Source organism: Orcinus orca, chromosome X (genome assembly GCF_937001465.1).
Source record: "Orcinus orca chromosome X, mOrcOrc1.1, whole genome shotgun sequence".
Classification (NCBI taxonomy): Eukaryota; Metazoa; Chordata; class Mammalia; order Artiodactyla; family Delphinidae; genus Orcinus; species Orcinus orca.
The window spans coordinates 19,388,706-19,414,802 of NC_064580.1; the positions used below are offsets into that span (position 1 = coordinate 19,388,706).

The following is a 26,097-nucleotide window of genomic DNA, read 5'->3' on the forward strand; positions in this document are numbered from 1 at the left end:
TTCCCTAGGAATAATAGTGACACTAGGGAATGGTCAGTGAATTAACACTGTAAGAAAGATTTGGGATCAACATGATTTGCTTTTGCAGTATATCAATCAGTCGTCGCTTTTTATTAATAAGACAACTTTTTAATTTTGGTCAGGTGCTTTCAAGTGAGTAGAGTTGATGGGATCCCACTGTGCTGTGCAGTGGTGACATTTGCCAGAAGACTGAAGTACCGCTGAAGTGTTGCTAACCAGTTGGGCAGCCTAAATATGATAAAGCTCTGTAAACTATTCTCATGTCTGTCATAATAACTCTGCAGCATTTTGTCAAAAGAGTCAGAATCAAGGGTCAGATCAAAATGAAATGTTTCATATTCCTGTAGTGTATAAGAGAGGGAAAGGTGTGGATGCCCTTGGGTTAAAAAATAGCTTATTAGGTATTTTCTGATCACAAAATAAATTTATAGTAACTAAAAAAAGTACAAAAAAGAAAAATATCCATAATCCTACCAGCCAAAAAGGCAAACAAACATTGTTAACATTTTGTCACAGGTCTATCCACACTTTTTTCTAAGCATATTTTTACCTAATTGAAATGGTTCCGTAGATCTAATTTTCTTCTCTGCCTTTTTTTTCCAGTTGTAATGGAGATTTAAGTTGCTGTACAGCTCTACTGGTTAGAGATTGAGTCATCCTCCTCTTCCGGGTACAGAGGCGACACCCTTACAAATAAATGAAGATTTCCCTCGTAAATGTAAGTTTCTTATTTACAAAAGGGTAACTTCTGCTTGGTTTTCAAAGCTTTTCCTGTGTCTGCGGTTCCTTTTCTTTAAAAAACAGCCTAAAATAATCCTTATGCAGAAGAGGCATATTTTAGGGTGACCAATTCTACTCCCTTTCAGCCCTGCCTTTGAAACTTCCCCAAGAAGTTTCACAGTCATAGCCCAGAAGCTAAGTTGATCGATTGCTCCAGATCTTACTGAACCAGTCTCTTAATCTTGAGCAAAGGTCCGTTCAGTTAAACAGTGCATCTCATTTTAGGAGGCGGTGATTTAGGTGGGCTCCTAAAGTTAGGCCTAAATGGTATGAGCGATCAGGTATTTACTAAGGAAGGCGTTTCTATGGAAACGAAAGAAAAACAAAGGTTAATAGCTGGAGCACACTGAAAACACAGACCGAGTCCTAAGGGCAGGCAGTCGACAAGAGAAGATATCTAGAGGTTGGGGTTGAAGCGCCTTTTGCGGTTTGAATGTTTCTGATGATGTTGGCGGGTGTTCTGAGTGGCCCACGCAGCAGCAGGCACAAAGATTGTGTAAATGAGCTGTCATGGTGATTTCTCTGAAGTTTACATCAAGTTGTTCACGTTCAGTTTGCAGGGTTTTGTGGGAAAGGGCAGCTTTTGTTCTCAGTGATTCCAAGTCAAAAGGGGAGGAGAAAACTGGAAATGTTAGTTTGGAGAGGTGTAGTCAGATACTGGAGGAAACGAGAAGAACTCAGGATCCGGTCCAGTTTACATGTATATAACAAAATCTCAGAATGTGGTTAACAGAATCTGATAACCACAAGTGTGTATTATAGTTTCTACTGAAACGGTTTTTCTCCGCCAGGGTCCCCCAAATATCCTGAGGTTCCTGCATCTGCCAGGAAGTGTCCTTCCTTACTCACCTGGTTAGGCTGCTAGGAACCCTGTTTTACAGGGGGCTTTATGGGCTGCATAAAGTCACCCTTCCTTCCTTAAAGCTCTCGGGTCATATCTGAGTCTACGCACATTATTCTCAAATATGACCTGCCAGTCAAAGCCTTGGTAATGTAACCATAGTGAACATATGCAAATAACAGTATTGCCATGAAAATAAGAATATTCACTAACAAACAGTTTCTAAATTCTGGAGGGATCAGGTAGGGAGAAAACTGTAATTGTTTCATCTTTGTTCACAAAGGTATACTCTACCCAATAGCTGTAAGTCATAGATGGCTTAACAGAAGAGAGTTCCTTACGTCTGGACAAAGAAGACATAACCATGTTTTTTTAAAGAAAAAGGCATAAAATTATATAATCTTCCTCATCAGTCCACTCAGTCCCACATAATTAATTCTTGACTTATCAGAGTCATTTCCATGAATCTCTCTGAAGATGAAACACTTCTGCAAAAGCATCAGAGTAAAACAACAGCTGTCTGTAAATGACAAAGGACTTTAAAATGGCCGTGGTTAAAGATATGAGAGATTGACAAGGAAATTTGGTTATTTCTGTGACATACATTTTAAGATGATAACTAGAATTAAAAGCAATAGCATTATCAGATTTCAGGAACTTCACACAAATTCTGGACAAATGCAACATAAAGAAGGCTTAGTGTCACTTCATATACTTGACAATGCTTCCCATGTAATTAACACCTCAATTAAGCCTAATTAGTATCTCTCTTTCATAAGTAGAGAGAACAAATCTTTTGAGGTATTCCAAGGGCCCTCTGGCAGGTCCCAAAGTTACTTCCAGCTCAAAAAGATTTAATGTAGAATTTGATTTTGAAAGTTTGTCAAACATATCAAAAGTTTCTGGACACTTGACTAAATAGGATCACAGATCATTATGAAAAAACACTTCATCTAGTTAAAGTAACAAAATATTTTAAAGGCAAATATAGAAGGTTACATAGTTGTGGGCAAAACTTAGCTCATTTAATATTAAGAAGATTCAGTTTTCTTCAGTAATCAAAGGCCTGATTAAGACAACATGGAGCACAGGAAATTAGTTCGGTAAGACACAAAATCTTTGCTTTCTAGGCAGAGCAAAACCCTTACAATCTCTTTATCAAGAGCACACCAAAAGTCTAAGAAAACTTTTTCCATTTACTAGATGGAAGAAAATTAAGTTTTAGTTTTATATAAGTATACTATTGATATTAAAACTTATTTTTAAAAGCCTTATGATAACAATTCAATTTTATCCAGCTTGACTACACAAGGTAAAATTCTTTCCTCACAAGTGCCCACATCCACTGAGTCTGTCCTTTATTCTCCTTTCCTCACAAGTGCCCACATCCACTGAGTCTGTCCTTCATTCTCCTCTTTCCCGTTCTGAAACAACCAGCTTTACTTGAGGACAAAGTTACTTTCATTTCCCTTAACAAAAATGCATCTCCATAACTTGTACCTTTGCTTAGCCCCAAACAATACTACTTTCCTTGTATATAAAATTGTTTCCCTTATTATTTCTAGTAGTTTTAATTACATATTAACTAGAATTCTTAGAGGCCTTAATTTCTCGTGAAAACTAAGTAGTAAGCCATTGTGAACTGTTACACCAGCATTCTTTAGATTGGGAAATTTATGAATACATTTCATAATTTTTAGCAACATCTACCTTTTATACAGTACAATTTTTCAATCTGGCACAAGAACAGACCAGTGTCTTTACTTCCTCTGTAACAAGAAACCAAAATAGGTAAACCTATGTTCAATGTTCAATATTTTATCTTATTTGGAAATGATCTAGATATTCAGTGAATTTCCATCAATTAACTCAGCAAAACTGGAAGTTACTGAAAAGATTTGGGAAACTTTTAAACTAGATATACTGTAACCTACATGTATCTAATAAATCACTTGCTCCTAACAATTATGTTTAGATTACTCAATAAAATTTCACAAGACATTAGCTAGCTAGCCGTCATCTTAAGCTATATTTCTCTTGTTGACAGTTTGTAGCAGATAAAACACGACCTTACGACTAGTAAACTTAGGAGGAAAAAACCATATTTAATGCTGATAATTCTGAAGACCTCCTATTTTAATTAAACCAACAAACTTAAGGCGTTAACTTGAAAAACATTTGGGTTAGTTTCTGTATTTCTCAGAGCTTAAGAAAACTTAATTCAAGTAAGCGCTTATGTTTTTCCCCTTTTAAACAGAGCTCTTTTACAAATTAATTTTGGCAGTACCGTCAGAAGGTAGAAAAATATCACACGCCTACAACAGACATACATAAACACACAGATGCAAACACAGACCTTATAGCTGTCATTCTAAAATTTTAGCCATGACTCAGGTACAATAATACAAAACTCACTTGTTTATAAAAGAACAGTTGGATCCAAACTGTTTCTGGAAGTTGGAATAATAAGTTTACCCCCTTACTAATATATGTGGAGAAAACACCTAAGATTTTTCAAAATCTTCGCCAAATTTCAAAACACCTCCTTTGCATTTCAAAGAATAGATCTTAGGTCCTAGAGAAGATGGGGTAGAAAATCTACATCACAAAAGCACAAAGTAGCCACGTTTTCTCCTGGGAGTTGTGGGGGTATATTTGCCTATTACTAGAGGTCTAGGGTAATTACCATTTAAATATTTCTAAAGTGCTGGGTTTCTTAAGTGGAGCTTCAGGGTTTAATACATTATACCTTTCTAAAGTCTGTACAGAGCATTCAACAAAGGACTTCAAGTGCTGTCCTTTTTTCTGAATACACAATTCAACCTAGGACCAATGCAGCTCATGGGGAAAAGTCTCTACTGCTGCTTCTGTCAGCTTCTGAACGTTGGCCTCTAGCTGAGCCATTCCTGATCGTTTGTAGGAGAGCCTGGGAGAAATTCTGGTTATCTGTTTCCTCTGTCGGGGAGGGGATGTTCCCCAGGGGGCCATCTGGCTTGTCTGGTAACTACAATATATAATTATGGGTGGGAAGAACACTCCTTAAGCAGCCAATCAAGGTTCCCGTGGGTGGGGTTAGTGACCAATTCAGTGACCTCCTTGTTAGGCAAGAGGTCTTCTTCATTACAATTTAGTGTGGTGGAAAAATGATTTGTATACGGAAAAAACAGGAGATAAAAGGTAACTCAGGGAGGATAGTCTGTCAACCAGATTTATTTATTGTACTTACATCTGCGATCCAATACAATCATCCTACTATATAAATAAATAAAGTACTTAGAAACGGTTCTGAGAAAGGGGGAGGTGATATCTTTTTAAATGGATAGTTGAGCTTGTAAGAAATTAGGGGAAATTCTCAAGGGGAAAAATCCAGAAGAAAAGTGAAAAACAGAGTCTAAGTACCTGAACTGAGGCTGAGGGGCTCTGGATGAAGATGGGATGAACGCCGATCTTTGTAAGTCAGCAAATTGGCTTTTAATGCCTTCTGGAGGATAGGAGACAAGGCTTGTAGGCTTGTATGACATGGCAGTTGGAACTGAAAGATACATACACACTTCTTCATAATATTGGGACTCTCAAAAACTACTTCCTCAGTTAAAGGAAGAGAGAGACAGAGAGCAAGCTTGCTGGCCTAGCCTCTGGTGTGTGTGTGGGAATGTCCCACAGTATTTTGTAAATTTTTATAGGTATTGCCAAATTCCCCTCCATAGTGATCATACTATTTTGCATTCCCAACACCAGTATCTCAGAGTTAATTTTAGATTTTACGTTCCCCATTGCTTAAGAAGCCACTACGTTATTAAACCCTACATTTGCAGCAACAGACAGAATATGGAAGTAGGTATGGAAAAAAAAAGGACCCCAATTTGTGATGATAGTCAAGATTCTGGAGGCCTAAATAAATAGTTCAGCAGCACCCCTTAGAACTATGGCTTAAAAAGCCTTATCAATTTCATGGTATGGGAAACTTAATATTGTGCAGATGGCAATACTCCCCAAATTGACCTATAGATTCAATACCTATCAATCAAAAGTCCAACTGTCATTTTTTTTGTTTTTTGCAGAAATTGTCAAGTTGATCTTGAAATTCACAAGGAAATGTAAGAGGCCTAGATGAGCTAAAAACAAACAATCTTGAAAGAGAAGGAAGGATGTTGGTGGAGGCCTCGGAATTCACGATTTCACATCTAACTACAAACCTACAATAAAGACAGCTGTAATAGAAGAAACAGATAAATTCCTAAAAACATACCAAGACTGAATCATGAAGAAACAGAAAATCTGAACATACCAGTAACACGTAAGAAGACTGAATCAGTAATCAAAAACCTCCCAACAAACAAAAGCCAGGACCAGACTGCTTCTCTGCTGAACTCTACCAAAGAATTAACAAACACCAATACTTCTCTAACTCTTCCAAAAAACTGAAGAGGAGGGAACATTCCCCAACTCATTTTACAAGGTCAGCATTACCCTGATACCAAAGCCAGACAAAGACACAAGAAAATAAGATTACAGGCCAATATCCCTGATGAATATAGAACCAAAAATTCTCACCAAATATTAACAAACCAAATTGAACAGCTCATTAAACTGATCATATACCAATGGATCAACTAGGACTTACCCTTGGGATACAAGGATGGCTCAACATATGCAAATCAGTAGGCATGATACACCATATTAATGGAATGAAAGGTAAAAATCACATGATCACGATCAGTAGATGCAGAAAAAGCATTAGATGATATTCAGTATTGGCTCACGATTAAAACAGTCAACAAATTGGGTATAGAAGCAAAATACCTCTACAAAATAAAGGCCATATGTGACAAACCCACACCAACATCATACTTACTTAATGGTGAAAGTTACTTAATGGTGAAAGTTTACTTACTTAATGGTGAAAGCTTGAGAGCTTTTCCTCTAAGATCAGGAACAAGGCAAGGATGTCCACTCTCACCACTTTTCAACATAGTACTGGAAGTACTAGACAGAGAAATCTGTCAAGAAAAAGAAATAAAAACCATTAAAACAGGAAAGGAAGAGGTCAAGCTGTCTTTGTTTCTAGATAATATGATCTTATATACAGAAAATATATACAGAAAATACTAACGACCTTACCAAAAAACTACTGGAACTAAAGTTGCAGGAAGCAAAATCAACATACAGAAAACAGTTGGGTTTCTATACACTAACAAGAAATGAAACAATCCCATTCACAATAGCGTTAAAAAATATAATTCATGGGGTTCAGGGGATTAAAAAATGCAGAATTCATATGAATAGATCTAACAAAGGAGGTCAAAGATCTGTAAAATGAAAGCTATAAGACTTTGGTGAAATAAATTGAAGACACAAACAAAAGGAAAAATGCCCCCTGTTCATGGATTGGAAAAATATTGTTTAAATGTGTATATTACCCAAGGCCATCTACAGAATTCAATGCAATCCTTATCAAAATCCCAATAGCAATTTTCACAGATAGCAAAAAAAACCCTAAATTTCATATGGAGCCACAAAAGACCATTAATAGCCAAAATAATACTGAGGAAGAAGCCAGAGGCATCCCACTTCCTGATTTCAAACTGTACTACAAAGCTCTACTAATGGGAACAGTAGGGCACTGGCATAAAAATACATACACAGACCAATGGAACACAATGTACAGCCCAGAAACCCTTGCATATATATGGTCAACTAATATTTGGCAAGGGAGCCAAGAATACTCAATGAGGAAATGATAGTCTCTGCAATAAATGGTGTTGAGAAAACTGGATAAGTAAATACAGAAGAATGAAATTACACCCCTATCTTACACCAGTCAAAAAAACAGCCTCAGGATGGATTCAAGGTTCAAATGGAAGACATGAAAATGTAAAGCTCCTAGGGGAAAACAGAAGGAAATCTCCTTGACGTTGATCTTTGCAGCAATTTCCCGGATATGACACCAAAAGCACAAGCAACACAGGCAGAAATACTAAGTGTGACTACATCAGTCTAAAAAGCATCTGCACAGCACAAAAATGAAAAGGAAACCTAAAGAGTGGGAGAAAATACTTGGGGGTTAATATCCAATATATATAGAGAACTCACACAATTCAATAGCCCCTGCCCCCCCCCCAAAAAAAACACCCCAATTCCAAAATGGGCATAGGAACTGAATGGATAGCTTTCGATAAAAACGTGCTCAATGCCACTAATTAGGAAAATGCAAATCAAAACTACAATGAGATATCATCTCATATCTGTTAAAATGGCTATCATCAAAAAGATAAACTGTTGGCAAGAGTCTGGTGAAAAGGTAACCTGTGACTGTAGGTGGGAATGCAAATTGGCACAGCCACCAGAGAAAATACTATGGCAGTTTCTCAGATTATTACAAATTGATCCAGCAATCCTACTTCTGGGTATATATTCAAAGGAATTGAAATCTGGATCTTAAAGAGATATCTGCACATCCATGCTCCTGAAGCATCATTCAGATATACCTAAGATATGGAAAAAAAACTTCATGTCAATTAATGGATACGTGGGTAAAGAAAATATGGCTGGCACACACACACGATAGCAAATTATTCAACAATGATAAAGAAAGAAATCCTCCTGTCTGCAATAACTAAAATGAACTTTGAGGGCATTATACTAAGTGAAATAAGTCAGAGAAAAATACTCTATGACATCACTTATATGTGGAACCTAAAAAAGCTGACCATAGAGAAACAGAGTAGAGTAATGATTATGGGGAGTAGGGGAAATGGGAGAAAATAGTCAAAGGGTACAAACTTCCAATTATAAGATTAGCACGTTGGGGGGTATCTAATATACAGTTTGGTGATTGTAGCTAGTAATACTGTATTATGTACTTGAAGTTGCTAAAAGAGTAGAAATAATGTTCTTACCACACACACAAAAAGAAATGGTAATTATGTGATGGAATGGAGTTGTTATCTAATGCTATGGTGGTAATCAATTTGTTATATATAAATATATCAAGTCAATATGTTATACGCCTTAAACTCACACAGTGTTTTACTGTAATTATACCTCAATGAAACTGCAAATTAAAAATTCCAATGACCTTCATCCAGGTCCCCCAAATATATAATTGTTTTCTGTACTGTTTGAGAATAAGCTGCATAAGTCACACTAAAAGAGATCGGCATTTGTTTCGTAAAACCAAGGACATTATCGCCACAGTATAGTTACTAAAAACTAGCCCATTAACTCTGAAGTAGAGCCATAAAGAGTAGCAGAATGCCACCACAAAACATGCCACTTTGGCATAAGATTAATGGTGAGCTGAATGTTATTGAGAAGAAGCATATACGAAGAAAAGCTTTCTGTCTCCCACCATTTGCCTAAAAGCTAGACACAAATTTGTAAAGGTGTCCCCCGTCCCTTCTAACCAGGAAGCACAGAAGTTAATCACAGGAGACAGCTCAAGACCCTTATCAGCCCAGAGATGGGATCAGAAAAAAACTATATAACTTTCCTAACTAGCCCTTAACTTCCACTAGCTCCCCCATATATTCACCGTCCTACAATTTGCCACCCTAGAAACCTCTTGTCTCTTCTATAAAAATTTTTTGTTCTTTTGTAAAGATGCAATATAAGCCCAAGTTCTAACCACCTTTTTTAGTTTCTCATGTTAAAAAACTTCTGTTTTTCTCTTGTTAAAGACAGTTGTAGTTCTGGCATAAAGATAGACACAGATTAATGAAACCCAGAAATAAACCCATACATCTATAGTCAAGTGATTTTTGACAAGGGTACCAAGACCGTTCAACGGGGGAAAGAATAGTTTTTTCATTAATAACGTAATCAATGTGGAATATCAATATCTATAATGGAATCACTGGATATCTACAGGCAAAAGAATGAACTTGGATCCCTACTTCACGTCACATATAAAAATTAACTCGAATGGATCAAAGACTTAAATGTAAGAGCTAAATTATAAAAATCTTAGAAGAAAACAATCTTTGTAACCTCAGGTTAGGCACCCATTTCTTAGATATGACATCAAGACCCAAGGAACCAAAGGAAAATAGGCAAATTGGACTTCATTAAAATGAAAAGCTTTTCTGCTTCAAAGGAGAGCATCAAAGTGAAGAGACCAATAGCATCAAAAAACAATAAATACTTGGGAATAAATTTAACCAAGGAGGCAAAAGCTCTGTACACTGAAAACTACAAGACTTTGACAAAATAAATTGAAGAAGACACAAATGGAAAGATATCCTGCGTTCATGGATCAGAAAATTAATATTGTTAAAATTTCCATACTACCCCAAAGCCATCTATAAACTCAATGCAATCCCTATCAGAATTCCAACAGCATATTTTACAGAAACGGAAAAAAGAATCTTAAATAACATATGGAACCACAAAAGACCCTGAAAAGCCAAAGCAATCCCTAGAAAGAAGAACAAAGCTGGAGGCACCATCACGTTTCCTGATTTCAAACTATACTACACATCTATAGTAATCACAACAGTATGATACTGGCATAAAACAGACCAATGAAACAGAATTGAGAGCCCATAAATAAACCCATGCATATATGGTCAATGAATATCTGACAAGGGAACCAAGAATAATCAATGGGGAAAAGATAGTCTTTTCAATAAATGGTACTGGGAAAACTGGATACGCACATGCAAAAGAATGAAACTGGACCCCTATCTTACACCAGGCACAAAAATTAACTCGAAATGGATTAAAGACTTAAATGTAAGGCCTGAAACCATACAACCCCTAGAGGAAAACACAGGGAAAAAGTTCCTTCACATGTGTCTTGGCAACGATTTTTTTAGATACGACACCTAAAGCACAGGCAACAAAATAAAAAACAAACAAGTGGGACTACATCAAACTATAAAGCTTCTGCACATCGAAACAAACAATAGAATGAAAAGGCAACCTACGAAGTGGGAGAAAATAATTTGTAAACCATCTTTCTGGTAAGGAGTTAATGGCCGAAATATAGAAAGTACTCATACAGTTCAATAGCAAAAATACAAATAATCTAATTAAAAATGGACAAGGACCTGGACAGACATTTTTCCAAAGAAGACATTAAATGGCCACAGGTACATGAAAAGGTGCTCACCGTCACTATCAGGGAAATGCAACTCAAAACCACAATGAGCTGTCACCTCACATCTGTTATAATGGTAACTATCAAAAAGACGAGATAAAAAATGCTGACGAGTACGTGGAGAAAAGGGAACTCTTGCGCGCTGTTGGTGGATTGTAAATAGGCATGGAAGACGGTATGGAGAGTCTTCAAAAAATTAAAAATAGAACCACATTATCCAGCAATTTTACTTCTAGGTGTATATAAGAAGGAAACAAAATCACTATGTAGAAGAGATATATGCACCCCTATGTTCACTGCAGTATTATTTACTAGCCAAGACATGAAAACAACCTAAATGTCCAACAACAGATGAATGGGTAAAGGAAATGGGTGAAGGTGGTCAAAGTGTCCAAACTTCCAGTTATAAAATGAATGAGTTCTGGGGATCTAATGTACAGAATGATGATTAGAGTTAACAGTACTGTATTGTATACTTGAAAGTTGCTAAGAGAGTATATCTGAAAAGTCTTTACCACACACAGAAAACTGGTAACTATGTGAGGTGACAGATGTGTTAACTAACCTTTTTGTATTAATCATTTCACAATGTATACATATATCAAATCATCACATTTTATACTATAAACATACACAATATTCTATGTCAAATATATCTCAATAGAGTTAGAAAAATAAGAAAGTGAAAAGACAACCCATACAGTGAGAGAAATATTTGCAAATTATTTATCTGTTAAGGAAGGGTCTAGTATCCAGAATATAAAAAGAACTTATAACTCAAAAGTAAAAAAGACGACCCAAGTAAAAAATGGCATAGGAGTTGGATAGACATTTTTCTAAAGGAGATACACAGATGGCAAATCAGCACATTAAACAATGCTCAACATCATTAATCATTAGGGAACTGCAAATCAAAACTACAATGGTACTAGAGAATGGATGTGAGGATATGGGGAGGGGGAGGGTAAGCTGTGCCAAAGTGAGAGAGTGGCATGGACATGTATACACTACCAAACGTAAAACAGATAGCTAGTGGGAAGCAGCCGCATAGCACAGGGAGATCAGCTCGGTGCTCTATGACCACCTAGAGGGGTGGGACAGGCAGGGTGGGAGGGAGGGAGACGTAAGAGGAAAGAGATATGGGAACATATGTATATGTATAACAGAGTCACTTTGTTATAAAGCAGAAACTAACACACCATTGTAAAGCAATTATACTCCAATAAAGATGTTAAAAAAAACTACAGTGGGATACCACTTCCCATCCATTAGAATAGCAATCATAATAATGATGATGGAAAAGAATTTGAAAAGGAATAGATACATATATGTATAACTGAATTACTGCTGTACACTTGAAACACAATATTTAAAATTAACTATACTTCAATAAAATAATAATAATAATAACAAAATACATGTGTTGGTGAGGACTTGGAGAAACTGGAACTCTCACGCTTTGCTGGTGGGACCAGGAGCAGAAGAACCAGCCATGCATACCTGGACATCTGACTTACAAAACTGAAATAATAAATTCGTGTTATTTGAACCACTAAATTTGTGGTAATTTGACATGGTAGCAGTAGAAGATGAACACAGTGATACTACAAGACTACCAAGGCTAGGTTATAAAAAGCAGAAAGGCAGTACAATTTTCTCTGGACTCATACCTTTGGAACACTGAGCAACCACATAAGAAGCATGGCTGACCTGAAGCCACCTTGCTGGAGAGACCACACAGAGATACAGATGTCCCAGCTGTTCCATTCCTAAGCTGTTTGAGTCTTCCAGTTCAGGTGACAGGCATCTCAGAGCCTGTCTTGTCCTTTGGATAAAATTTAGCCTCAGCTACCACTGGACTGAGAGACTCCTCATGAGAACCAGCTAGCTTAGCCCAATCAACCTCCATGACTATGAGATGATGATACCATGATCGTTGTTTTATGAAACTGTTTGTAGTGATCATTATACAGCCATAAAAAAATCCAAATCCTTCTTTAGCTTTCTGCCCCTCCACAAAGAGAGGAAATTAAAAACTTTCTCTGTATGAAGGAAGAAGGAGCTGAATCATAGAGAAGTAGACAGAAAATCAGAGAATGAGGTACTGAGGTAGGCCTTCAATCCTTATTTCTCTGGCAGGGCTGAGGGAAAAACATTTCTCTGTTAGTACCTGTGCCTCACTTTTCATCTAAAGAGCAACTTTTACTTAAAGGGCAAGACAGTAAATATTTTAGGCTTCTCAGACTAAGAAGCAAAACCAAGGCTATGATGTAGCAACTTACATAACCATTTAAGGTATAACCATTTATTTGCTAAATAATAAGTACTACACTTTATATTTTGTTCAAAACAGTCACGCTTTTTTGCTTCCAAATATCCTGCTACAGGCAGGCTGCTCTTCAATGGAGGCTGTGTTTCTAAGTTCTGAAATGTGAGTGTATTTGATTCCAAAGACAAGGATTGTGTTGGCTGTGATTTTAGCCATTCAGTGGGTGGCCTGCTTGTCTTTGCAGTTGTCTTCTTTGACTTGAAAGTTGCCAGATACCTTGACGTTTTGAGCAGAAAAATGCTAAGTTGAATTTGAAACAGAAATGTTGGATTTTTCCACTGCCTTCCCAATACTTCACATGATGTCATTTCAAGTGTAGCAGAAAGAAAACTAGGTGTCAAGCCATGAGATTTGAATATAAGGCACTTTCTAGTTGCAGTACAATGAGTATGACAGTTAACATCTCTGAGCCCCAGTTTCTGTAAGCTGATGGGATTAATATCTGCCTGCTTGCTTACTATGAGTGGTTGAAGTTCAAATGCGATAAAATATATGAAGGTGAATTGCAGCTTCAAAGTGCAAGGCACCTGCTAATTGTTATTGATGTGCCTATTACAAAGCATTTGGTCTTCCTTTCTCTGTTTCTCCCTCTCCCTCCCTCCCTCCCTCCCTCCCTCCCTCCCTCCCTCCCTCCCTCCCTCTCTCTCTCTCTCTCTCTTTTGAAATCTTCACTATTGTTTGTTCTGCATGGATCTGTTCTACTATTTGCTTAGCTGATAAATTAATTTTGGTGGCTGCTCATTCAATATGCTCTCCTGTTTTGATCTAATGTCTCCCAGTAGTGATTTTCTGGACAGAAGATGCAAAAAATGATGATCTCCAGTGGTGGAGATTGTGGATATGTGGCACATGATTGTGGAAGGTATACTGTATTAGAAGCGCCTTTTGGAGTTTATGTTAGCCTTTTATCCATAAACTCATTATTTCTCAAATAATTAAGAATGCCTGCTCTTCGAGAGGCACTATGCTTGGTGCTGTAGATAAAGTAGTGGATGAGACAGACATGGTAATAGGTCTTACATGCTAATGGAGAGTGTATTAGTTTCCTATTTCTGTTGTAACAAGTTACCACAAACTTACTGGCTTAGAACAACACAAACTTATCTTTCAGTTACGCAGGTCAGACGTCTAAAATGGGTCCACCGGGCAGTATTCATTTTAGAGGCTCCAGAGAGTACCTAATTCCTTGCCCTTTCTAGCTTCTAGAAGTTGCCTTCATGCTCATGTCCCATTCCCTCTATCTTCAAAGCCAGGAATGTAACATCTTCAAATCTTTCTCTCTCTCGTTCCCTCTCCTTCCATCACCACATCACCTTTGTCTGACTCTGACCCTCCTGCCGCCCTCTTATAGGGACCATTGTGACTACCCTGGGGCCCATCTAGATAATCTCTCCAACTCAACTCAAGATCCTTAACTCAATCACATCTGCAAAGTCCCCTTCTTCATAAAAAATAACATTTACAAGTTCAGAGAATTAGGATGTGTACATCTCTAGGGGGTCATTATTCAGTCTACCACAGGGGGAGAGAGAAAGTAAGTAAGTGGACAAATATATAAGATGATTTTAGAGTGTGACGTGTTATGAAGGCAATAAATGGGGTATTATGATAGAGCTGCACTGTCCAGTGGGGTGGCCACAAGCCACGTGTGACTACTGCATTCTTTAAATGTAGCTCGTGTAACCGAGGAGGTGAATTTTCAATATTATTTCATGTAAAATAATTTAAATTCCGGTAGGCACAAATGGCTAGTGGCTACCATTTTGGACAGCACAGCTCTAGGCTTTTTAGAGGCCATAGAAGCAAATGTTCTCTCTCTTTTCCACCTACCTAAATTGTATGAACATCCATGAAAGCAGTCAGTCCCCACTGACCTTAATAGGTGGAATGAGGCTAGTCAGGTGACCAACTAGATATTTTTTCCTGAACAAGCAAAAGAGAAACATTCCCTACTACTATAGCAATCTTCCAGTTCCAACCAGAGAAAAATCCCTTTCACTAGGGCACTGCTCACAATACTTCATTTTCTTCCTCATATATCCACATACTTGCCCTGGATTCATGGTGAACTGAGTCGACTTCCTCACCTCTTAACTTTGGGCTTACGCCATGTGACTCATTTTAGCCAAGAAAGTGTTAACAGCTGTGACATAAGCAGAGGCTATAAACTTACTTGCATAGCTGGGTTTAGCCTCTTGCATTCCTCTGGTTGCCATGAGAACAGCCTATCCTGTGTAGCCACTGGTCCAAGGAGAACGTGGAGACATGTGGGAACAGAAGTGAATCACATCTACAGGCTGACACCTTGAACTTGGAGTCCATCGTAGCCCAGCTGAGGTATAGCCAATCTGCAGGTCTGTTTTAAGACACAGAATTTTGAGTCAATTTGTTACTCACCATTACTGTAGCATAGCTGACTCAGACAAAGAGAAATATAAGAAGAATTTCTCCTTTCTTGGAGTACTTTGTACATTAGCCTCCACAGTTCTTCTAAGCTCCCTCTGGATTTTACATTTAATGTCAGGGAGACCAGACACGGATTATTTGCTTTCGAGGCAGTTGCTGTTAGTAGCTTTAAGAATAGGGAGACCTTCAAAGTCTAAGGATTTGTGTAACAGAAATTGCACGAATCAGTGAGCAAAACAGCTGAGTGGAATCCTTCATTTTAACAAGGTCTATTTCTGGCTTCGATGACGCAAATTTCTCCTTCCTGAACTCACCATCTTTCAAGCTTTGTTACCAGGAAAGCAAGGACAGTATCACTACCTAGCCTTCCATCTGAACTAAGTGTGATGAAAAACAAAGATGGCCAAGACTTTTAAAAGCCCACAGTACTTTAAATATGTGGCTTTTCTTTCAGTACCTACAGTGGCTGAAAGTAAACCTGGCAATGCCTCTCAAATGGACATTCTCTCCTTAGTGACTGAGGGCAAGCTTAGCCACCTCTCCTGTTCTTTCTCTGTATGGCCAAAGTTGAGTGAATTTTTCTCCCTGTGCTTTTTGTTGCCTCCTGGGCATTAATAATGCTGGAATAGTATTGTTCTCTCCCCCCAGGTGCATCGATTTTCCTGCTTGAACTGATGTAGTCCCACAAAGAGAACACCTCACTGTTATTATCATTTTGGACGTGCTTTTTCCCTGGCTTGGCCATTCCACTCAGCTTAATCAAAAGTACGCTGTGTCTATGGAAGAAAAGACAGCTTTTCAGAAACGGGAAACTTCTTGAGCTTGAAGCATAAGAACAGGCATCTACTCATACATTAAGGGAACCAGATTTCACAAATTTAATGTATCAATTGATGAAGTTATCAATGGAACAGCAAACTACAGACTATAAGATTTTGAACTCTACTTGCTTATGTATGTACAGGAAAAATATAATTTCTTGTATGTTTGAGTCTGGCAACAGAGGCTAAAAATCATGATTATTGCCTATATTTTGTCTGTTCTGGACGAGGATATTTATTCTCTGAGGAAGCTATTAAATTGGGGCAGGTAATTACCAATATCCACACAGGGAAGTTGGGCTCATTCCTCTGCTCTTGTTGCACTTGTTCAACTCAGTTATATTAGGCCTATTTGTGGTGTATGCCCAGAAACTTCTTCCCAGGCCAGAGGTCAGCCAGGCTATCACAGTCCTTTGGGTACAGAACTAATGGAGCAGTTCTTTTCCCTGAAGCTTCATCAGGGCTGAAAGCAAGGAGGATGCATAGCAGAATTGAATAGGAAATTGACTCTATAAGTCAGAAAGGTCAAATCAAAGCAGATGGTTAAAGTCACAAGGCCAGAAGCTGATAGTGGCAGGGATTTGGTGGCAGGGAGAAGAGAAATTCACTTCCAGAAAGCACAGAATTACCCCAGACGTTTCTTGGCGCAGGCAGTGTTGTCAGGGTTGGCACCTGTGCGCCTGTAGGAGCGTATTAAGAAGGAGCCAGCCATGAAGGCTAGAGATGGGACCTATACTCCAAGGCTGTCTCTCCCACAGGCGGTGAGCTCCCTCAGGAAGCTCTTACTTAAGGACTCCTTATTCCTATATTGCTTATCATATATGAACTAAATGAATTTTGGCAGCATGGAAAACTAATTATCCAGACTAAGTAGATACACAATATTTCTGTTAGTGTAATGACTCAGGTAAGTCAAGTCATACAAAGAGACTACTGGGTTAGGTGAGTTAACTTTCATTTATATAACAATTAGTTGCAATTTGTGTAATGTAAGAGGAGAAAAGACAGAATTAAAAGGGCTAAATGTACAGTTTCTGAAAGAAAAATGCCCGCCAAAGCCAGGGTTTTCTGGTACCAAACTAAGTACATATTTTCAAAAAGGCTACAGTGATTCTCTGCAGTTAGTAAAAATTGTGGCTTCTACTGCTGTGAAAAGAAGATGGACTTAAAATGTACCCTAAAAAAAAAAAAAATACGTACCCTAAATGTACCCTTTAGGTTCTTTTTAGAGAGAAGCACTTTGAAAGGAGAAAACACCATATAAGCGCCACGTCTTACTGTTATCATCACTGCCATGAACACCTCCAAGCCACAAACAAAAGCATGTTCATAAAAGAAGTCTGTTTTGGAGATGAGGTGGTGAAGAAAGTTCATTTGAGATATTCCACACACAAGCTGCCTGCATTTAGTGCCATCTCCCTGAAATCCCAAATTACTACTGTCACCACTGTGTGCAGTAAAAGTTTCAGGTAAATAAAAAGCACAGAGGGAAGAAAATGTTAAATGCTTTTACCATGGTCTAATGATAACAATCCAAGAGCATTATTTACTTTCAGGGTAAATCAGAGCATGAAAATAACAATATACATTCCCATTACTGACCACTGTCACCAACCAGCATGGAACACTGGCTCTTTTTGTCTTTCCCTAAAATTGTAGAAAGTCTGAAATAAATCTTCCACACGTGAATGTCCAGTCTCCTTGGCCTCCAGCTTTTCCAGAACTGCTCGAGTTCTCATGCTGATATTCATCTATACATTCCTGATATGTTTATATACACGCATATCTAGAGCAGGGGTTGGCAAACTACAGCCTGTGGTCCACACGTAGTCCAAAATGCCCACTTCCTGTTTTTGTGTCTCATGAGCTAAGACTGGTTTTTATATTTCTAAGTGGTTGAAAAGAAGTACAAAGAAGAATATTTCATGACACAAATAATATGCAATTTAAATGTTGATATCCATAATAAAGTTTTATCGTAACACACTCATACTCATGAGTTTATGTATCATCTATGGCTGCATCTGCACTATAACAGAGGTAGTGAGCTGTGACAGAGACCCTATGACCCACAAAGTCTAAAATATTCGCTGTCTGGTTCCTTAGAGAAAAATTTTGCCAGCTCCTGATCTAGAGCATACTTGTTGCTCCTTTTTCAAAATTACTTTTTTGTTGAAGCACAATGTAATACTTGAATAAAGGGTAAAAGGTACAAATGCTATGAAATTTTACATAGGCATTCACCTGTGTGACCAGCACACAGATAAAAGTAAAAAAGATTTCCAGCACTACAGAAAGGCTCCCTCCCAGTCAACATTCCCTCACAAAGTGATCCATTTTTTTTCTAAAGGCTTTTACCATGAATTGATTCTGCCTATTTTTGAAATTTATATAAATAGGGTAATATAGTATATATTTTTTGCCTGGTTAATTTTACTCAACACTGTGTCTGTGTAATTCACTCATGTTGTTTCATGTGGCAGTAGTTTGTTCTGTCATATGAATATACTATAATTTATTTATAGAGTCTACTCCTGTTGGAAATTGGTAGTTTTAAATTTTTTGAATATTGTGAATACTCTTGTACATGCATTTTGGTGAACATATACGTTCAGTTCTCTCTAGAATGGAACTTCTGGAATGATGATGCTCTTTTAAAAAATAGAACTCCAGTTTGATATGAGCAAGATACATTCAGTAGAACCTTTTAAAAGTATGAAGCAAAGGTATTTTTACTTTTGGAAATGCAAACTGAAGTATTTAGGGGGTAGATTCTGTGATGTTGTTTAAAAGGCTATATAGCAAAGGAGAAGATAAAGGGGAATAGATTCTTTAAATGAAAAATATTTATGGTGACTGAAACTATGTGATAAATCCATTAAGGTTCATTGTACTCTCTACTCTCAGTGCATTTGGAAATCTTTCCAGTAAAAATTAGAAAAAAGAAGAAACAGGTTGAAGTAAATAATAAAGCAGGTGAACTATTACCCAACCATAATCCTAGGCATTGAGGAAAGTTTCAACTTCTATAACTGTGATTAGAGCGGCATTTCCTAGTATGCGAAGGAAAAAAAAAAACTTGTCTCATTTATTATAAAAATAACTGCAGATATCTAGCATAAGATGTGGGGACAAAGACAACTAAGTGTATGAAATTCCACATCTGGAAATTGCTAGGTATACAGTCTTAGGCAATGTCTTTACCTTTGTCTGTAAAATGGATATTCTTGAACCCAGAGTTACTATGAGGATTATTAAACAAGTATGAGCCTTTTGTTTAGCACCCAGTACTTAGGAACCACTCAATAAATGCTGTGTAAAGCCTACGTGTATTGTGCATAGACTGAGAGGGAGTTCAACTTTGGCAATGTAACATGTCTCTCACTGAGAACAATAAGAAAAGCTGAACAAAATATTTTTTTAAAACCCTCTATTTGAAGGCATAGGAAAGCTATCAAGGTACAGGGATTAGGTTAGTAGCACTAGGATCCTATAGAGAAGAAAAGTCAGAGAAGTGAGCCTAGCATTTGGCATTGCCTTTTACCTCAAGATAAAACAATTCCAAAAGCAGTTGCTGACAGGCTACTTAAGTGGGACAGAGCTTTCAACAGACTCAGAAAATTCAAGTTAAAGACCACCAAGAGGGAGGAATCCTAACATATACTCCAGGATTACTACTGGAGCTCTAAAAGCATCTAAATATATAAAGCAAATATTAACAGACCTAAAGGGAGAACTAGACGGCAACACAAAAATAGTAGGGGACTTTATTACTCCACTCACATCAGTGGATAGATCATCCAAACAGAAAATCAATAAGGAAACCTTGGCCTTAAATGGCATGTTATACCAGATAGAGTTAACAGATATATACAGAACATTCCATCCAAGGGCAACAGAATACACATTCTTCTTAAGCACACACTGAACATTTTCCAGGATAGCTATGTTAGGCCACAAAAAACCAAGTCTTAATAAATTTAAGACTGAAATCATATCAAGCATCTTTTTGAACCACAACTGTACGAAACTAGAAATCAATTACAAGAAGAAAACTGGAAAATTCACAAATATGTGGAGGTTAAACAACAGGGTACTGAACAACCAAAGGGGTAAACAAAGAAATCAAAAGAGACATCCAAAAAGACCTTGAGACAAATGAAAATGAAAACACAATATACCAAAACTTATGGGATGCAGCAAAATCAGTATTAAGAGGGAAGTTCAGGGCTTCCCTGGTGGCGCAGTGGTTGAGAGTCCGCCTGCCGATGCAGGGGACGTGGGTTCGTGCCCCGGTCCGGGAAGATCCCACATGCCGCGGAGCGGCTAGGCCCGTGAGCCATGGCCGCTGAGCCTGCGCGTCCGGAGCCTGTGCTCCGCAACGGGAGAGGCCACAGCAGTGAGAGGGCCGCGTACCACAAAAAAAAAAAAAAAAAAAAAAAAGAGGGAAGTTCATAGTGATAAATGCCTACCTCAAGAAACAAGAAAGGGAACTTCCCTGGTGGTCCAGTGGCTAAGACTTCTCGCCTCTAATGCAGGAGGCCCGAGTTTGATCCCTGGTCAGGGAACTAGATCCCACATGCTGCCAATTAAGAGTTTGCAGGCTGCAACTAAAAGATCCTTTATGCCACAATGAAGATCCTATGTGTCGCAACTAAGACCTGGCACCGCCAAATAAATATTAAAAAAAAAAAACAAGAAAGATCTCAAATAAACAACCTAACTTTACAGCTCAAGGAACTAGAAAAGAAGAACAAATGAAGCCCAAAGTTAGTAGATGGAAAGAAATAACAAAGATAAGAGAATTAAATGAATATAAACTAAAAAGAAAAGATCAATAAAACCAAGAGCTGCTCTGAAAAAAAGGTAAACAAAATTAACTTTAGCTAGACTCACCAAGAAAAAAGAGAGGGCTCAAATAATTAAAAACAGAAATGAAAGAGAAGATGATACCACAGACATAAAGAGCATCATAAGAGAGTACTAAGAACATTTGTAGGCCAACAAATTGGAAAAACTAGAAGAAATGGATAAATTTCTATAAATATACAACCTTATAAGACTGAATCATGAAGAAATAGAAAACAGACCATTTACTAGTAAGGAGACTGAATCAGTAGTCAAAAACCTCCCAACGAACAAAAGTCCAAAACTAGATGAATTCACTGGTGAATTCTACATTCAAAGAAGAATCAATACCTATCTTTCTTAAACTCTTCCAAAAAACAGAAAAGGAAGAAATGCTTCCAAACTCATTTTACGAGGCCAGCATTACCCTGATACCCAAACCAAAGACACTACAAGAAAAGAAAATTGCAGGCAAATATCCCAAATGAACATAGATGCAAAAATTCTCTACAAAATATGTGCAAGCCAAATTCAATAATATATTAAACGGATCATATGCCACAATCAAGTGGTATTTATTCCAGTGATGCAGGACGGTTCAATGTCTGCTAATCAAAGCAGTACAACAAACGATGAATAAAAATCATATGATCATTTCAACAGATGCAGAAAAAACATTTGACTAAATTCAACATCCCTTTATGACAAAAACTAACAACAAAGTGGGTACAGAGGAATGTACCTCAACATAATAAAGGCTATATATGTCAAGCCCGGCTAACATCATATTCAGTGGTGAAAAAGTGAAAGCTTTTCTTCTGAAATCAGGAGCAAGACAAGGATGCCCACTCCCACCACTTTTATTTAACACAGTATTGCAAGTCCTAGCCACAAAAATTAGGCAGGGAAAAGAAAGAAAAGGCACCCAAATTGGAAAGGAAGAAGTGAAACTGTCACTATTTGTGGAAACATAATTTTAAATATAGAAAACCCTAAAGACTCCACCAAAAACTGTTAGAATAAACAAATTCAGTAAAGTTGCAGGATACAAAATCAGTATACGAAAATCCAGTGTGGTTCTATACAGTAATAATTAACTATCAGAGAAATTAAGAAAACAATCCCATTTACAATTGCATCAAAGAGAATAAAATGCCTAAAAATAAATTTATCCAAGGAGATCAAAGACCTGTAAACTGAAAACGGTATGACACTGATGGAAGAAACTGAAGAAGATACAAATGAATGGAGAAATATTCCATGCTCACGGATTGGAAGAATTAATATTGTTAAAATTTCCATACCACCCAAAGCAATCTACAGATTCAATGCAACCCCTATCAAAATTCCAATGGCATTTTTCACAGAAATAGAACAAACAATCCTAAAGTATGTATGGAACCACAAAAGACGCTGAATAGCCAAAGCAGTCTTGAGAAATAAGAATAAAGCTGGAGGCACCTGATTTCACATTACATCACAAAGCTATACTAATGAAAACAGTATGGTATTGGCATAAAAACAGACACAAAGATCACTGGAACAGAATAAATAGCCCAGAAGTAAAACCATGCCTATATATGGTTAATTAATTTATGGCAAAGGAGCCAAGAATATACAATAGGGAAAGGACAGTTTCTTCAATAAATGGTGTTGGAAGGGCTTCCCTGGTGGCACAGTGGTTGAGAGTCCGCCTGCCGAAGCAGGGGACGTGGGTTTGTGCCCCGGTCCGGGAAGATCCCACATGCCACAGAACAGCCGGGCCTGTGAGCCATGGCCGCTGAGCCTGCGTGTCCGGAGCCTGTGCTCCACAACGGGAGAGGCCACAACAGTGAGAGGCCCGCGTACTGCAAAAAAAAAAAAAAAAAAAAAAAAAAAAAAAAAAAAAAAGAATCCGCCTGCCAATGCAGGGGACATGGGTTTGAGCCCTGGTCTGGGAAGATCCCACATGCTGTGGAGCAACTAAGCCCGTCTGCCACAACTACTGAGCCTGCGTGCCACAACTACTGAAGCCTGCGTGCCTAGAGCCCGTGCTTCACAACAAGAGAAGCCACTGCAATGAGAAGCCTGCACACCACAATGAAGAGCAGCCCCCGCTCAACACAACTAAAGAAAGCCCGTGTGCAGCAATGAAGATCACTGCAGCCATAAATAAATAAATAAATAAATAAATAAATAAATAAATAAATTTATTTTAAAAAATGGTGTTGGGAAAACTGGACAGCCACATGCATGCAAAAGAATGAAACTTGGCTACTATCTTACACCATACACAAAAATTAACTCAAAATGGACTAAAGACTTGAATGTAAGTCCTGAAATCCTACAACTCTAAGAAGAAAACATAGGTGGTAAGCTCCTTGACATTGGTCTTGGTGATGGTTTTTTAGATATGGCTCCAAAAGCAAAGGCAAGAAAAGCAAAAATAAACAGTTGGTACTCACCAAACTAAAAAGCATCTGCACAGCAAAGGAAATCATCAACAAAATGAAAAGGCAACCTACTGAATAAAAGAAAATATTTGCAAATCTTATATTTGATAAGAGGTTAATATCCAAAATGTATAAAGAATTTATATAACTTGATAGCAAAAAAAAAATCTGATTAAAAATGGGCAGAAGATGTGAATGACATTTTTCCAAAGAAGATATATAGATATCCAACTGGTACATGAAAAGACATTCAACATCACTAATCATCAGGGAAATGCAAATCAAAACCATGATGAGATATCACCTGACACCTGTTAGAATGGTTTTATCAAAAGGACAAGAAATAACAAGTGTCTGCTAGGATGTGAAGGAAAGGGAACCCTCGTGCACTGTTGGTGGGAATGTAAATTGTTGCAGCCAGTATGGAAAACAGTATAGCGGTGCCTCAAAAAATTAATAATAGAAGCACTATATGATCTAGCAATTCCACTTCTGGGTATTTATCTGAAGAAAATGAAAACACTACTTCAAAAAGATATCTGTACCCCCATGTTCATGTGTTCATGGCAGCAATATTTACAATAGCCAAGATATGGAAACAAGCTAAGTGTCCATCAGTGGATGAATGGATAAAGAATGGATAAAGTTTTATACACACACACACACACACACACACACACATACCCACACACATGTATATGTATACACACATGCATATATACATATATATTTACAATGGAACATTATTCAACCATAAAAGAGAATGAAATCTTGCCATTTGCGACAACATGGAGGGACCTTGAGGGCATTATGCTAATTAAAGTCAGACAGAGAAAGACAAATACCGCATGATCTCACTTATATGTGGAATATAAAAAAAAAATAAAACAACAGCAGCAAAAACTGAACCAAAGCTATAAGTATAGAGAATGGATTGGTGGTTGCCAGAGGAGGTGGGTGGGAGAAATGGGTCAACTGTTATTTTTTTTTTTTTGGTTTACATAAATTGTTTAAATAAAAAGACCAATGAACAGAAAAACAGGCAAGAGACTTTTATAAACAGGCATTTCATAAAATATATCCTAATGGTAAACTAACTTTAAAAAGGCAAACTAAACATCTAAAGAATTACCAGAATGACTAAAATTTTAAAAACCCTAAAAATATCTAACGTAGGCAAGAATGTGGACCAAGGAGGACATATGTATACTACTGGTGGAGGTTTAATTGATTCAGTGACTTTGGAAAACTTTGTGTTTACCAAAGTTGAACACATGCATATCCCATGACTTCAAAATTCCACTCTTAGGCATGTAACCGATAGAAATGCATACATATTTGTACCAGACATGTTCAGAAATATTTATAGCAGCTTTATTTGAAATGACTAAGAACTAGGGGGAAAAAACACCACCAAATTTGCATCAAGTATAGAATGGGTAAATAATATTATTGCCTGAAAGAAGCCAGTCACTAAAGAATAGATACTGTACAATTACATTTTCATAAAGTTCAAGAAGAGGCAGAACTAATGTATTTTCTTGGAATTCAGGATAGTGGTAACATTTGGGGATAAACTGGTCCTGATTGAGAGGAGGCATGATGGTGGCTTTTTGGAGGCAGATAATTTGCTGTCTTGATCTGAGTGGTGGTTACTTCAGTGTGTTCGCTTTGTGATAAATCCCTGAGCTGTTTATTTATGATTTTGGATACATATTATACTTCAAAAAAAGTTAAAAAATAATTCATTATAAAAAGAAGGCAAGTAAACAATCATGTATATTTTATCATGCTTTCTTTTTTTTGCAACCACAGTGATATTCATGTTTTCTAAATTTATGTGCCAGTAAATTGATATGTCCTAATGACAAACATCTCAAAACAGGTTGAAATGATTAGGCGTAAAAATGATATTTTTTATTGTAGTAAAGACAAGCATGTAAGATTTACCCTATTAATAAAGTTTTAGGTGTACAGCACAGTAATGTTAAATGTAGGCACTGTGCTGTACAGCAGATCTATAGACCATATTCATCTTGCATAACTGAAACTGTATACCCATTGAACAGCAACTCGCCATTTCCCCTAGCTCCTGGCGACCACCATTCTGTGTTCTTCTTCTCTGACCTTGGCTATTTTAGATACCTCATATAAGTGGAATCATGCAGTATTTATCCTTCTGTGACTGCCTTATTTCACTTAGCATATGTCTTCAAGGTTCATCCATGTTTTTGCATGTGATAGGATTTCCTTCATTTTCAATGCTGAATAATATTGCTTTGTATATATACACACACACACACACATACATATATACATATATATACAAACACACATACACACATACCATTTTATTTATCCATTCATCTGTTGACAGACATTTAGGTTGCTTCTACATCTTGGCTATTGTGAATAACGCTGCAGTGAACACGAGAGTCCAAATATTTCTTCAAGATCATGATTTCAAGTCTTTGGGTAAGTACCCAGAAGTAGGATTGCTAGATCTTATGGTAGTTTTA

General features: G+C 37.4%; 1 long non-coding RNA gene across 1 annotated transcript in view; it reads right to left on the reverse strand.

The window, feature by feature from the left end:
- Positions 1-489: 489 nt before the first annotated feature.
- LOC117197863 (uncharacterized) overlaps positions 490-26,097 on the reverse strand; it is a 438,027-nt gene continuing 412,419 nt past the window's right edge. The window contains exons 9-11 of the long non-coding RNA XR_004478768.2: positions 15,245-15,427; positions 6,537-6,642; positions 490-707 (exon numbers count right to left, since the gene is read on the reverse strand). This is a non-coding gene — a long non-coding RNA (uncharacterized LOC117197863). The remainder of the gene's footprint in view (positions 708-6,536; positions 6,643-15,244; positions 15,428-26,097) is intronic.